Raw genomic sequence first — 15993 nt, 5'->3', positions numbered from 1 at the left:
ACGACTATAAATGTCAGAAAAATTACGGATAAAACGCACACGTTGTGACATTTCTAACCTAAGAATAACTTACGAATTTTCCTTGATCCGAGCTGGATAATTTTACCATTCCGAGTCAGCCAGCGTGAATGATCTATCGGTTACAGAACGGCCAAGGGAGATAAGGAAAGAAAGAAAGAAGGAGAGAGACGAAGCGAGACAGAAGATCGATAAAATAATAATTCTGCAAGTGCAACAATTCGGAAAATATCCATTTGTATAATTTATAAATATGCTGTATGAATATATGTATAGAGTGCCTAAAGTATAGGGGAAGCTAAAATACGTATAGCGATTCTATTTAAGATTAAGCGACCTCAAGGGGCCACACAACATTTCCTTCGCAATTCTTTTCAGTCAATTTACCTTAGAATTGTGATTAGAATACCTAGCGTCTTTGATTTGTGTGGTAGACTTTAGCAGAGTGTCTAAATATATATTAGTCTAGTTATATTTTGTACACTTTCAAAAAAATAACACGTATACGGATTATCTGATTTACGTTTCTCAATAATGCTGCGTTTACGAAACTTTGATGCGTTGCTTCACTGCTTGATTCTTAATGGATGGAAACGTTAAACGAATCGCTGAAGGTGGCCAGAGATAATTTTTCGAGAAAATAAGGGGGGAAAATCGAGCGAAATGGCCTCGATTGTTTTGTGAAAGGGAAATAGGGAAAAAATCGAGGCCGCTGGAAAAACAAACCGATACTTTGTTGTTAAAGGCCCAACCAGTGCATTATGTCATCGCTGGCTTCAATTACATATTCGCACGAGCGAAACTGCACGCTCGTTTTCGAAACGTTCACTCGTTAAATATTGTTGTTGAATCAACAAGCTCGGTTAACAAAGAATTATTGTGCATCTGGTAACGAGCTACAGCCCGTTGCAAAAGTACGGTTCGTTCTATACCTTGTGCTTTGAATGTTGCGTAATTGTTTAACGAAAAATGAAGAACCGTGTTACGACATGTAGCTGTGAGATTTACTACTTGTCGAATAAGATTGTAGAAAAGTTTTATTTCTTGCTTACGATTGTTCATATTAATCAAACATAAGAAAATTGGGTGTCTGACGATTTATGGACGATTATGATATTTGTAAGCTTGTAAGGATTATACAAATAAATCGTACTAACGTTACCTGTCAGAGTATCGACACAATTGAAATTATTGCTTCCATATTTGCCTAGATATGAAGGAATCCAGTTGCATCGCTATACCTTGCACAAGTGTAACAGTTTGTTTGTCTACCGAATCTACCGAAAGTCAATTTGAGATATCTCAATTTCTATTTCTCTACATTTTAACATCATTTGATATTTGATATACGATATAGAGATTAAAAGAGAGAGAGAGGGAGAGACAAAATGATAAGAAACATTCTGAAAAACTAAGTTTGTAGTCGTGTTACATTTGATTTTCTACAAATTATTACCTGTGCTGTAAAAAATATACCACAGTTTCTCTCTGGAGAAAAGTGAAAGTTGAACTGGATTAACGACTACGATTAGCCAGCATCTATTTTTTAAACATACGTATAGCGATTAATATTAAAAGAAAATACTGTCAACATTCGTTTGAATATCAGAGATAATCTAAAAATTTACAGGACCACGAAAAATATTCCGAAGATTTTCGCTATCAAAGTCAAAATACTCGTAAACACGCAGGGAATATTCCAATTATTCGATTTAAAGAAGAAAACACTCGAAATATCGATACCATACGCGGGAATATAAAAGCGTTGAAAGTAATTCACATGAACGCGTGAAATATTAAAAATATTCGCAACCAGAAATATCCCTGACGTTCACTCTAAATCCCGACATGAAGTTTTAAATGATGTTTCTAGGTCGATCTAATAACGTTTCAAGGTGCAACATCGTTGAAAGGATCCCTTATAAAGATTCTCGGCGTGAAGCTAACGCGTACCAGCAGCACCCGACAGTCTGGGATCACCAATTGCTATGAATTCATAAACTTCCCCCTCACCTCGTGAGACCAGAGAATATGTAGAAGCTGTATTACGTACACATCGATACAGGAAAAAGATAAATGTGCCACATTTGCATATAATTTATCGCCGCAGTTCATTTTCATTGAAATGTATTTTATTGTTTCTTAATGAGAATCTTACGAAGTGTTGACATTCCGTTAACTCATCACGGTTTAAAAGAACCTTGAAATAAAAAAGAGAAAAAGAGAAAAGACAGAAGAACGTACTATTTGTCTGATGGATTAATTTCTAATTATGTATATGACACGAGGAATAACAACTACGATTGGCAGATTTCGTAATTGATCCTTGAAACATCGACAAGTTTAATGTTTTACGCTTTGTACATATGTAATTCGTATCGCTTAATACATGCACCGTGAACGCTTCATTAATCTACAGCTCATTATTGTCGCTTCCAAATACGTGTCATGGTATCTTTCTTGAAAAGTGAAAGTCCTTTTAATTCGTAACTCACGATATCATAGAGTACAACACGAAAATTATATATTATCTTTGATGCGAACACTTGAAAGGTTCAAGGAACACGAAACCTATATAATTTATCATTTGGTTGCGCGATATTAAATTTCAAAAATATAATAATTCAACTAAAAGAAACTTTGAATAATTTAAATAATACATATTTTATACGTTTTATAAATCTATACGAAAGGTATTCAATGTTTGTTCAGGTTATATACCGTTTGAGTAAAACGAAACGAGTATGCTCATCAGAAGCAGTTAACAGGTTAATAGAAAGCAGACGACTTTCCTCTGGCGCATACCAAAGTACATAATAACGAAAGCATAACAGAAAAACGACGAATCTCTCAAACTTTCCAGCATTGTCTGGAATATAGCGTGGCCAGGCAATGATAGGGAACGCTTGGGCCTGCTTTAAAGGGACGTTTTTGTGGTCGGCCACTGCGACCTTAGTACAAAACAGGTACCACGTCTGCTTCATTGTGTGTGATACGCTTTAAACGAGCCATTTTACTACGGGAACATTTTTACTGCTTTGCCGTACCGGTGTATACCACCGTAGGTAAGATAAAGCATCCTTCTTCTTCTTTTATATCAACTTGAATGCTGACAGTTTCACGAAACTTTTTTCCCAGACGATATATCTTATCAGTTCTTTTCCACTGGTAATCTCCTATATCTACGATCTTAATTATTCGTAGAATTTATGGAACTAAATTATACGAATCGTAAAATTGACTATGATACTGATCTACGGAAGACTCCGATATTATTAGTTTGAAATAACGCACGTAACGTTAAAGGGTTCGATTGCTGAAACGTTTCTTCGACTTTCCCTCGTGTTCGACTGCAACAATATTCATCGTTGCTCGCTACGATCCGGCACGATTTCCTCCGTCACGCGACAATGTATACGCTATACACAGTCAGAGACGTCGGTATTAAAAAAACGACGTCGAGTTCGTTTCGAGAACGGAACGAACGAGAGAAAGGAGATTTGCGTTTCAGATTTCTGCAAAATTCGTCCCAGATACGAGCTGTCGGTACGATGCGCGTTTGCACTCTATCTGAACCGTTTCCCTTGTTTTCCCGCGTGTTCAGAAAATAGAAGGAGCTTCATGAGGATTATTCCAGGAAGACCGATGCATCGAAGATGCACTGAAGATACAGAAACTCGCAATACCTGTACATTTTGCGTTTCTAGTTTAAGTCCGTTTTAACTAAACGATATTATCCATAAAAATTTAATACGGATAACATCGTCAATGGTACAATAGCATCTCTACAGTGATACTCGAAACGTGCTCGTCGATTCCCACGAGTCGCTCTTAAAAGCAACCGCTCGTAACTAAAATAACGGTGGAAAGTAACGCAATCTCACGTGGAGCACGCCTCCTTAACAACGATTGCCCATGACGCGATCCGGCTGAATCGAGTTTGTCTATGCGATGATGAAGCGACTGCAGAATCTCGACCGACGATATCGAGAGGCACTTCCACCATGCCCTACTTCTATGACATCACAAACGTGCCTCCTCTTGTCCCTGATTCACGATCGAATTCCGTTAAAACCGCGAGGCAGATGATGCATATCGTCGAATTAATTCCAAGACTTATCGGCGAGACGTACGTCCCGAGCCGAACGAGAAACTTTCGCTTGGTTCGTGAACCAACGAACGAGACGAGACGTTGTTCGTGTGAGAAAAATATCTCTCGAGAAAATTGCTCGTTAGCGGAGAAACGTGTCGCGCGAACGAGGCTGCGCGGCGTGGGCAGCTTCTAGAATAATAAGTTTGGGTAAACATGTCCTGGAGATGGAGAACGGTATTCTCTTCGGGAGAATGCCACCAGAGGTGGAATTGCAGTGCTCGAAGTTGGAGTCTGAAAGTCGAAGGACTAGAGCGGGGAGGTTGAGAGCGGGCGCTGCGAAATTGGAAAATGGTAATTTAAGTTTCAAATGTGCGTAACTTAGATTCTTGCAATCTTTTGTAACGATACGCACGATAATTCCATCTTACTGAAACTATCTTTTTACTCGGCCGTGAGATCAGATATTTTATTTATATCATATTTGAATAATATTTACTATATTAATTTGATCGTTTATCAAATTTCATAGATCCGTCACGTATCTCTAAGAAACCTACGTTTGTGAATTCAAGCACGAGTGGACTTATCATGTCCTTTCTGCACGCTCTTCGACTAGATATCGTTAGTGAGAAATAATGAGAATTAGATAGTGAGAATTCAGAACTGACTAGCGACAATTGAAATTTGGTATCTCGTTAATTGGCAGATGTTAATAGACGCAGTTGGGAAATGCAGTTTGCTAGCGAAGATCTCCGATGGGATTCGCGGAAAGCGACTCAGAGAGATGTCGGCCCCGTGGTCGGAATCATTTAGAACGACTGACACTTCGTTGGTAAAAAATCTCGGCCGACCTTGACCCGTGCGCGATACATCGAAATACCTAGAAGCGAGCGTCACAAAATTGGGTTGCCTACTCTCAACTCTCGACCTTTTTTTGCAACCCAGCTTCTCCTCCCCTCAGGCCCGGCAGCTGCCTCTCTTTCTCTCATTTTCTCGAGGAGGTGCAATGCAGGGGCTCGTAAGGAGAACGGGAAGCAAAGCGGAGCATCGTGTTTATGTAGGTAGGTAGGTTGCACGAGCCGAAGCCTCCGTGAAAAACATCTCTTGACAAAGTTGTTCGACGGTGCATCGATGCACGTGTGCTCGCGTTTCGTCCTAAGCCTCATCAATATCACCCTAGTGACAACCTTATTTCTGTTTGATCCTTTGGAAACATCACGCAGATATTTCAGGAAAATTAAAAAATAATAAATCAAATCTTTGTAGATCGCCCTTTGTAGCTAAAGTGAGCGATGACGTAATGAGAGATGAGAATTGTTCGAATTCATTTTTTAATTTCTTTGGAACGGATTTTTATTAATGGTAAAGCAAACACGTATTTTCTGTAAAATATGTTAAGAAAAAACTGTTGAAAATAATTAAAAACTAACTAAAACGAAAAATCTTGCTGTAGCAGGATGCACAAACTACCAACTATCTATCAGATCGCTTATATTCCTATATTCAAAATATTCGAACATTAAACTCGATGAAAATCTCAGCGACGCCAATCGAGAATTAAAACCTTCTAACTATAAAATTCTCTATCCTCCGTCCGATTAATTTCCAAGTCTTGTGTTATTCGAAATACTCGGACACCGAGCTTAAAGCTTAAAATCCCAATGAAACCGATCTTGGATACTAATCTATCCATGTTGACCATGGTAGTCTATGCACAATTTGAAACAAAATAAAAAGAAAAATCTACGTAGCTTCTTAATCGCGTTTCTCTCGAAGCGTAACTCCCCACTTAACGCGACGTCGTCATCACGAGGACCGTCACCGACCGATTACGTTGCACGATGACAGCGTGAACGTAACGATCATGTATTCGGTACGCGGCAGCACTCGAGTTCCCACAAGAAAAACGGAGCTTTTGCAACGCGAGCGAAATCGGCCGGTTAGTCGACTGGCTGGCTGTGTTGGCTGGTCGTTCAGCAGCTGCAGAAAAGCGTATCGTGTTCTCCACGAGGTGTCTTGCTTTGCCGGGATTTTATCGCGTGGCCCCCTTCGTGGCGTTATACCCTGTGCTCGCTCTGTTCGCTCTGGTGCACGCGCACGAGCCGCCGCTGCCCTCTCTGTCTTACTGTGATCTAGGCTAACCGCGTTCGTCGTTCCTCGTAAGTAGGAGCATAACCCCATCGCTGTAACGTACCACGGTACCATCGTCATCTCGAGTATCGCTACTGCCGTGCCACCAATACGCTGCAGCGTGACAAGCACTTCCAACCACACACTCCTTCCTTCGTTATCGAGTAACGAAGGTTCGTCGAGGTATACTTCTTTAATGTGCATCATATTTGCTGGTGGAAATGTCGCGGCAAGGATTTTGTTAATTTTGTAGAAGTATACAAGATGTTTACGTCAGTAGTTGCCTAGTGCCTTTTTCGTTGCTAAGTAGTAGGTTTAGATGGAAGAAACAGAAGACAGAATTTTACTGTTTTCTATTGATATTCGAGTATATTCTGTATTTGGCATACTGTTTAGAATACTCGCTGAGTTGCTTTCCTCCTGGAACGTCGTTTGCTTTATGAAATGTTTTCCTTTCGCGATATTTCTTTTATCTTGGAGAACAACATACAACAATATAGGCTTGTGCAAATCTTTTCTTTGTATCGAGATTTAATTGTCTGAATATTTTTCTAAATTTCGAAAATTGATTCGCTGCTTCTTCCCCAAGCAGTCCCTAATAGCAACCATAGTTTTAGGAGTTACGAAGTCTTTATGAACGAGCACTTTGAAGTGGAAAAACGCGATCGCGATATCGTCTTCACGCTGATCTGATAATCTTCCTGATTTCTGCTTCAGAGTTAATTGCTAACTTCACCGATAATCTCTGTTTCGTTAATTCCAAACTTATTTTTCATTCGAAGCGTTCGAACATCGAATTTAAAGGTACAAAATGAAAGGAGAAAACAGGATTACTCTTCCGTAGCAAACTACATGAGCTCGTTGCAACATCCATAACAAGCAGAGCAGGATACGAGAGAGCTTCTGAGAGATTCAGTAATCAGTCGCAACATTGTTGCCCGGTTTCGGGCAGAAAACCAGCGAGAAAGTACAGAAGAAGGAATCGAGGCCACTTGTCGGTAAGTGTGCAATGGATAACTCGCAACGTTACGTATTTTTCGTCTTATGGAAATTCTACCACGCCATACATACCGCATGTGTTCTCACTTTGCTTTCCCGGTAAACAAAACGCCAGATAACATTGAGAAATCGGAAATCGATAAGGAAATTTTGAAATCGTGACCCTGGTGCTTCCATGGGAAAAGATCGACTTCGCAACGTGTTTTCTCACAGGCTTTCGCTGAGAAACGCGGAAATCCATTGAAACGTTTAGCAATCGCTCGAACAAGTGGAGCACGGATAAGTGAAACGAATTCGAATTTGGCAGGTTGAGTGCAGTAATTGCATGATTGCTATTTTATTCTATTGTTAAATTATTACAGAGATTATTTGTTATTAACTTATCACTGCGTCATACGGAATTATCAAAGAATCTCTTTCGTGTCACTTTGATTTTTATTCTCGCTTCTCGTGTTTATATATTTTTTGACGATTCTCTTAAAAACTATTTTTTTTTACAGTATCATACGAATAATATGCTAATTTATCGGTCCATATGACTTTTATTTTCACTTGCTAGATTGCTTCAATAGAATTATTCGTAGCGATCTTCTAATTACGTTGAGCAGTGTGTATCTATCGAATAAAACTCTTTTCATTGTCTACTCAATAAATTCGCTTAACGTCGGATATATACGATTAATAATAAATTTCTTCTTCTTCTTCGATGTGACACTAACATAAAATTTAACGAGCAATATTAGCCATATTCGAACTTCACGCTATAACAAATAGAATGGAGATCAACTTTTCGATGGAACTCGAAATCTCAACTCGACCAGTGAGAGAATCGTATTGCCAGCAGCATCTCTCCCGATGCGATCGAGAGATCGACCAGCCGTAAAATCAAATTAATCGTACGATCACGCGTGCCAGCTACTCTCTGTGTACATGCAAGTATACGCGACCACATGGGTGTGATTCACGCTGGTGTGCGTCCGCGTGTGGGTGTGGTCCGTTGTGTTACGTGACCTCGTGGTTGTCGTATGGCTGAATAGGCTCGTCAATGGCTCGTTTCATTGAATTAAATAGGCCATTCGTGCACGAGCATAATTACCGAACGGCAACAGAAAGAGAAAGAAAAGAAATTTATATGAGATCGTCTCTGAACTAAACGAACGAAACGATTTCGATTATCCTGTTTTGGGATGGATTTTAAGGTCAATACGCGTGTGAAAGATACGCGGGTTGGAATGTGGTAAAAAGGCGAAGGAAATAAATATTATGAAAAGTGGGTAAGAAATCGTTCGCTTAGAGATTCTGTTGATCGACCGTAATGAGGACTGCGAAAAGAGAAAAAGAAGAACTGCTGATTACACGTTTCAACATCGATTGTTGCGTAAAGCGAGGCGTCTGTTGGCAAACCGGCACGATCGTGGAACCGTATTGTTGTGCGAGGCTGTTCTACATTTTTGGAGAACGAATTAGGTTACTGGTCGATACTATCGCATTCGATCGCGAATGATTTTGTACTGTATTTGACATTAGAACTAACCACAGCTATGATATATATATACATGTATATATATTGTTTGAAAATTTTGTATAATTTTTAGACAAATTTCTCCGGCTCGTTATATAGTTTTAGCAGGAAAATTAAACGAGGGAAATTCGCAGAAAGCGCGGAGCAAACGTTGAAACGACATAACGAGCGGATTACTCGAGCAAAAGTGTGAACAGCAAATGTTTAATGCTACCCAAGGCATTTAAATGGTTAATCTCGTGCGCCGTTCCGGAAATATTTCTCACAAAAGGCGAGTTAACTCGTCGTCGTGTCCAAGCCCACGTTTAAAAGGTTAAACGTGTACACTGCACGAATTCTGGAAATTTCATTGCTCAACGATGAGAGATGATGAACTTATTATCCGTGTAATTACCCAGAAAACATAAATCGTCGAATCGCAAAGAGAATCGTTACTCGCCGTAAAACCAACGAAGAACAAATGGAATAAAGACGTTTATTACTTGCGATAATCTCTATTTGCAGATCGTAAAAATTGTTATGAATTCTGTATGAATTTCCGTAGATATTTTTATCTTGACGTCCAAAACGAAATTTTTTATATTTTAACAAAATTCTCGTGAAACAAACAGAAAGATATACGACACGAACAAATTCTGCACCGTATAACCGTTTTCGTTCGTAATCTGACTCCATTATCGTACTTGATCTACGGAACCTGTATGAGACCGGCAGGTGTCTCATACAATACTTATGATTAAGACATCTAATACTTCTGAAGAGGGGTGTACGCTTGCTCCAAATCGCAAGTAGAATGCGTTTGCGACGTCGTCGCCCCGCGATAAGTGGACCGAGACCAAGTCCTGTCTCGTCACAGTGAGTCTTTTATACATGGCTCCACGATCTGTCGGATAACAAGTAGCCGTGTTTTTACATATTAATCATTAATGACGATCGTAATTGTAGCCTGTTGAACCATCGGTCGTCATTCTATCGATGAAATAGAGAACTGTAATAGCGAATAGTCGAGCACAACTGGTAATTCTATAAATTTTGAAAATCATATTTATTTCACAAATCTTATATTTGTTATCGATACTCGGTAGGATTAGTAATGAGATTAAGAATAGATTACGTTTCCTCCGGTGATAATAATAATAATAATAAACTGTATACTCTGATGTCTGCTTTGTCACAATTCCATAAATATCATAGAGTCTATATATTTAGAATTTATTGGAATTAGGAACTTGATTTTCTCCGAAATATCGTACTCTATATTTTTTCGAGCAGAATTTGTCCTCTGAGAGGCTGTTGACGCGTCTAATCAAATTATTCTGATTTTAGTGTCTTACGCGCGACTCTAGGAACACAATGTTCGACAGAAGATATTTTTACGAGCGATGACAACATTCGAGCGACGATTACTCGGTTACAGTTACGTTAACGAGCAGTTTCGTAACGACGTGGCGAGCTAGGCCAGACCAGATAGGCCAGGTCTCCGGGAAAGCCGCTGGCATTTAGGTCCACGGTTTACATATTTGTAAATATATCTCCAGGGCCGTGCTAAAAAATTCATTCCCGGCTAGGTTCGTCGCGTTTAAATTCGGCCTGACCTTAAGGTGAAGTGGTCTCAGCTGGATCGGCAAACCGGTCACGCCTTGGGATTTCTTTCTCTTTCGAGTTTTGTTAACCTTTCGAATCGCGAAAGGGTTGCACACGCGAAAAGGTTACCCCGTTTCAAACACTGGAATATTGCAAAGAATAGGCCTTTCAGTTTCGTTGAAAGTAGGTTTCTTGGGTTCGACTTTGTCCGCCTGATGTACATGGGACACGCATAATTTGAAAATTTAAATATTTGAAAATTTAGCATCTAAAAATCCAGAAATTTGGACGCTCGTAAGCTTGAAAATGAAAGATTTTTGGAATCTGGAGATTAGAAAATTAACAAATTCGGAACATCGTAAATTAAAAAATTTAGAAATTTGAAGATTTATGGATACTGAAATGCTGACCATAGCTAGCAAGTTCGCATTGAAAATTTATATATCGCATAACTAATGTTCTACAAACATGGTAATTTAGAAAACATGAGTCTGCATTTTAGTAAAGTAGAGGTGTACCAGCACATTATCATAGACATATGGATTTAGAGAGAGTGTAAAAAAGTTGTAACATGCTAACCTGTTAATGGAGTCGTTTGCTAATCATTTCGTATCCTGTCTTAACGATGCTGTCTTCATTTTCATTGCCTTTCCATTTGCTTAAAAAAGGGTAACTACTTTCAAGGAATGAAAAACGGGATTTTGTTTTAAAATGTTGGCAGCTCATTAACGAAGAGACCTTCACATTTCATATTTTTGCTAGAACTCGTTCATAACAAGCCATACCAACTTAAGACCTTCATATTTCCTACTTTTACTACAATTTTTTGTTCATACTATCTACTACGTCTACTATACAGCTGTTTATTTATGTTCATATATTGCTTAGCTCTCACTAACCTACGCTCATACGACATTTTCGTCTTACTTTTACTTTTACTCCCTCGCTTTTACTTTACTCTCACTTTTGCCCATAAAACACGCAGACAAAAACCAGAAACCTCTGGTAAACCCTATGCGTATAGCATTGACAATTAATTGACGAAGAAAGTGTATCGATGCTATGTTAATATATAACAAATACCGACCAAGAGATCTAATAAATTTAACCTCAAAAATTAAATTTATCCGAGGCTTTAAATTAATAAACTATACATCATACCTATGAAAAAAATTATATTTAGCGTTATAATGTAACTGGACAGAAACATATTATACAAAAATATAAAAGAATCTGTTTTAGTATAATCCAGATGAAATAAATAATTGTTTATCGCTGTCACAAAGGCTTAATAAACGAAACACAAGCAATAAAATCTGTTCGACTACGTTGGTTTCATTACCGTTCTCCATTCGTAATTATAATATTTTAATAGAATTTCTTATCTCGGATATAAGGATAGAAATATACGCACGTCTCACCAGAACTGTTATGACTTAGGTCGTCGAGATAAACTCGTGGGTGTGCTCTTACAACGCATGATTGATCGTTTCCAATATCGACTGTTGCGTAAGAAATATAGTCACTATTGTAAACATCAGTGTCCGACGTTTCGTTCCCTCGACTAAGGTAATTTGTTTAAAACGCAGTTGATAGATCAGAACAAATTTACGCTATCCGAAGGACAAATATCCTCGAATTAACTCGGTTCCCAACAATTTTCTGCCTGGTAATCTGGCATTGAGCCGGCTCTCGAGGATATCTAAGTGTATGAACGAAGAATATCGAGCGTTTCGAGAGAGCGAAAGGACCCGAAGCTGTCGGTAGAAATGGTGAAATCTGAATGTACTTACGCGAAGGTGACCTAAAAGTGAAACCATTTGCTCGTCGCGCCGAGTAAAAGAGCTAAGAGCCGCGACTCGAAGAATCGCGCCTCTCGAAAACTTAATTTCCTCTGACCGCCTTTGAAACCACGTCGTAGTTATCGTTTCTTGAAGACGATTTTTCTATGTGAAGTTCAAGATCGGATAGACAGCCCAATTGCGGCTCTGACGAGAATTCCTTACTTTTGTTCGAACTAACGCTAATGTGTACTATATAAAAAACAATTTATTTGAAGAAAAGCTTCAAATTTTTAGCCTTGCCACAATTTTACCGCAGTTTATCGCGAAGCTACTTTAAGATTTTTGCGAAATTATCGGCCGTAAAGAGGGAAACGTAAACGAAAGGAAAGATGAAGATTCCTTGATTTTATCTATATTCAGAAAATCGAACTTCGTGTTCGAGTTTGGTACAACGGTGCAATACGCAATCGGACAAACATTCTAATTTCGCCTAGTTCTCCCAGCCGGTTAGTTGCATTCGCCTACTTGCATTAGAGAACGGCGAATGCGACTAACCTGAACCGTGTCGGCAATATAGGATTACACCAGGTTTGCTCACGTTGGCTTTCTAAGCACTCTGGTTCGACCGGCTGAACTCGAACGACCGGTATCTGTCGTTTGACGCTGTCATTTATTATTTATCTTTGTTTGTTCCCATTTATCATTGTTTGGTGTTGTCTACCTTTGTTTGTTTATCATCGTTTGTAACTGTCTTATTTATCTATTTCTTCTACTGCTACTTGTACTTCTACTTCTACTTCAATCGCTATCGTTGTTGTTTCGCGACGTAACCACCGAATGATTACGCGATGTACATTCGCAGTGTGTGCATTGCTTTCGAGTGGAAAATCGAGATGAAGTTAAGGTCAATAAGATCGATCGGAACGAACGATAGGTAAATTTTGGTGTCTCCTTGAAATGGAATAAAAATCAAACCAACAAGCGAAGTAAATCAAAACGTACGTTGAAAAGTAGAAATCTATTTCCACTGATAGCTGAAGAATGAAGAACGAAGAATGGAAGTATACGATGGTTACAAAAAGTAATATAACTTTCGAAAAGTTACTATTCTTGCAAAGAATAACAGAATCTCGAATAAGTATAACAGAAACTTGCAAAGAGTAAGAGAACTGCTCTAATGAGACTCGGATGATTTTATCATTCGACTTAATGTTATTCCACTGAAATCCTTTAAAAATTCTCTTCCTTCTTATCAATTGATTCTACCAAAAGATAACAAGAAAAAAGACGCCCTTCCTAGCAAACCACGACGCTAATAACGATAAAATGTATAACATGGAGTTGACTGCTGACTCTCGCACAGGTCGTCGAGCGTGGAAATTCGAACGAGGGTAATGGAAAATCGTGATAATGAGCACGGCGAAGGAGGACAGAAGAGGAGAGGAATGCGAGGAGTAAGACATTAGAAAGATAAGATAGAAGAGCGAGATGAAGAAAATGGAAAGAGAGAGAGAGAGAGAGAAAGAGAAAATGATAGATCTTCTCAAGCGATGCGACCCTGTTTCTAAACGACGCACTCTGTATTTGCATAACTCACAAATACCATCGAGGCTGCTTCAAGATCGCTCGTAAATCATCAACGCCATGGGGATGCTCCGTTTTCATTATCGAAATCCTGGAAAATTAAAGAAGTTGGGCCGTATCGTTTCGCTCGCATTGATAAGACAACGCGGTCCGTTTAGTGGGACGCGGTAAACACGTAATCGAGAATTAATGTTTCTTCTTGGCTGACTCTGTAATACTTTTCTTTTTCATTGTATGAATTTTCTCTTTAGTGGGTAATAAATGAATTTGAAATTATACTATTATGACGTAATAAGATAATTATCGATCAAACTGCCCAGATTATAATAATTAGACTGCGGATTATAAAATGCACACAATATGCAAAATGGTTTGAAATACCCAAAATATAGGTTCTTGAATACATCCTTTTCGAGGTCTAAAGTATTTGCAAAATATGAATTTCCATAAATGTCCGCGATGTAATAATAATCAAATAATATGAAGTTTAGCAGCGGAATTGTCATAACAGCGATATCAATAATTAAGCGTTAATCAAAGTATTCGTTGTCTAAATCGAACCATAATCAGTTTAAAATTCTTTCGAACCTGGGATCAAATTTTTCGTCCCATATCTAGAACTAATCAACTATGCAAAGAACATCATAGTTTCCGTGTCCGGATTCATCTACAGCCGAGCAAATACCAATCGACTGTTACACGCCCAATTCTACTTTTCTCAGCAGAATCTATACCGAATGCCAGAATACTGGCTGGAACGTTTCAGTGGAATCGCGCAAACTCCTTTTACCTAGAATTCTAAAGACAGGCTTCCATGTCACGATGGCATGCGAGGATTCAATTACCCATCGAGATTCCCTCATCTCGCGTGACGAGCAAATACGCGACCGCCCGTGGTTTCGTCCAATGATTATGATACGGGTCAGGATATAGCGAGATCGTGAAGTCGGTCAGTAGTCAAAGTAATCGCGTTTCAGGTGTCTCAGACAAAGAGATTGACAGAAATATGGCAGGTAAAAGCATGAAATCCTAACTAGGATTGTACAAACGAGGCATACTTATAGAAAATAGTCAATTTTCAATTCTGTCGTCGATAGAAAATTCCTAGAGGATGTAACAACATCCTAGAACCTAACAAGTTTCTATATGTTTATTTATTGCGCGAGATAACCAATTTTTGCAGTAAATATAATATTTGCATATAGTATTATATATTTACGTATAGTATTTACGATAAATATTCCAATAGAACAAAAGGGAATCGTAAATAATTCGATAAAATAATATAAAACAAAAAATGTGCATCTATTATTTCCTTATAAAAGGAGAGAAACTTTTTGGACAGCCTAATATAATATGCGATACAGAAAGAACGAAAGATATGACATAGTGAATATAGCGTAAGTCGGTATATAGACATATAATAAATAGGTAAATACAGATAATAAATAAATAATAAATAATACAGATCGCGAAGTGTTGAATTAGACTGACGACGAGGAGGCAAAAAAAAACAAAGGGCCAATATTGACATCGACACGACGCACGCAGAAACCACAGGCGTGGAATCATTGAAACTATCCAACAGATGTTACATCTGGGGTTAGGATGTAAGAAGTTTATTTAGTTTCAATCTTTACTTTTATCAAAAAAAGGTTCAAATGTTCGAATTAACAAACTGTTGTATAATAATACAAACATTTACATTTGTAAAATATTTGTAAAATTTGCACGAGATGCGAGAAAATATATTTCCCCATGGAGTATTAATATCGAAAAGTTTTTGTACTGAGAAGTGAGATACCATTAATCGTATACGTAATAAACAAACTGCGGATTTTCACGAATCTGTAGGAAATCTGAAACTGTAAAGTTACACCGAATGCACATAATATGAGAGAATATATAAAATATTCAAATTGATTTATGCAATGCTTCGTAGGAAACACAATCTTTTCCCGAGGCCTTACTTCTTAACTTCTGACTAATTTCGTAAAAATTTGCATAAAAGTCCGCAGTCCAATCCTAAATCTTCACTCTCTTTATTCTGCGCGGCTCTAGGACATAACATGATATACAAATCTCTTTATATCCCACAAGCATCAACAAATACTACTATTACACAGCTTAATTTATAACTTCCTTGTATCATACAAACATCAGAAATCCAAAGTAAAAAATGAAAAACAAAGAGAAATATACGAATTATCGAGGCGAAGCGTACGATCGGTCCAAGTGTTAGAGACGCAGAAACCGGTGCGTCGGTTGGGAAGAGAAGC

At 38.4% G+C, this 15993-nt stretch overlaps 1 protein-coding gene and 1 long non-coding RNA gene across 6 annotated transcripts in view; one reads left to right on the top strand and one right to left on the bottom strand.

Annotated features, from left to right (window-relative positions):
* Positions 1-15993, bottom strand: part of LOC117205705 (origin recognition complex subunit 2) — a 113043-nt gene that overhangs the window by 61174 nt on the left and 35876 nt on the right. The gene's annotated exons all lie outside the window — the stretch shown is intronic.
* On the top strand, positions 5737-14097 carry LOC117205713. Of its 2 annotated transcripts, none has more exons than XR_004487279.1 (3): positions 5737-6414; positions 7024-7239; positions 13494-14097. It is a non-coding gene; the product is annotated as an uncharacterized LOC117205713 (long non-coding RNA). The 2 variants fall into 2 exon arrangements; XR_004487278.1 differs by lacking the exon at positions 13494-14097 and adding an exon at positions 8015-8371 and having other exon boundaries at positions 5739-6414.

Source organism: Bombus bifarius, unplaced genomic scaffold (assembly GCF_011952205.1).
Source record: "Bombus bifarius isolate JDL3187 unplaced genomic scaffold, Bbif_JDL3187 scf7180000007992, whole genome shotgun sequence".
Classification (NCBI taxonomy): domain Eukaryota; kingdom Metazoa; phylum Arthropoda; class Insecta; order Hymenoptera; family Apidae; genus Bombus; species Bombus bifarius.
Note: the sequence above shows the minus strand (reverse complement) of the source record. Positions and strands in the feature narration are given on the sequence as shown.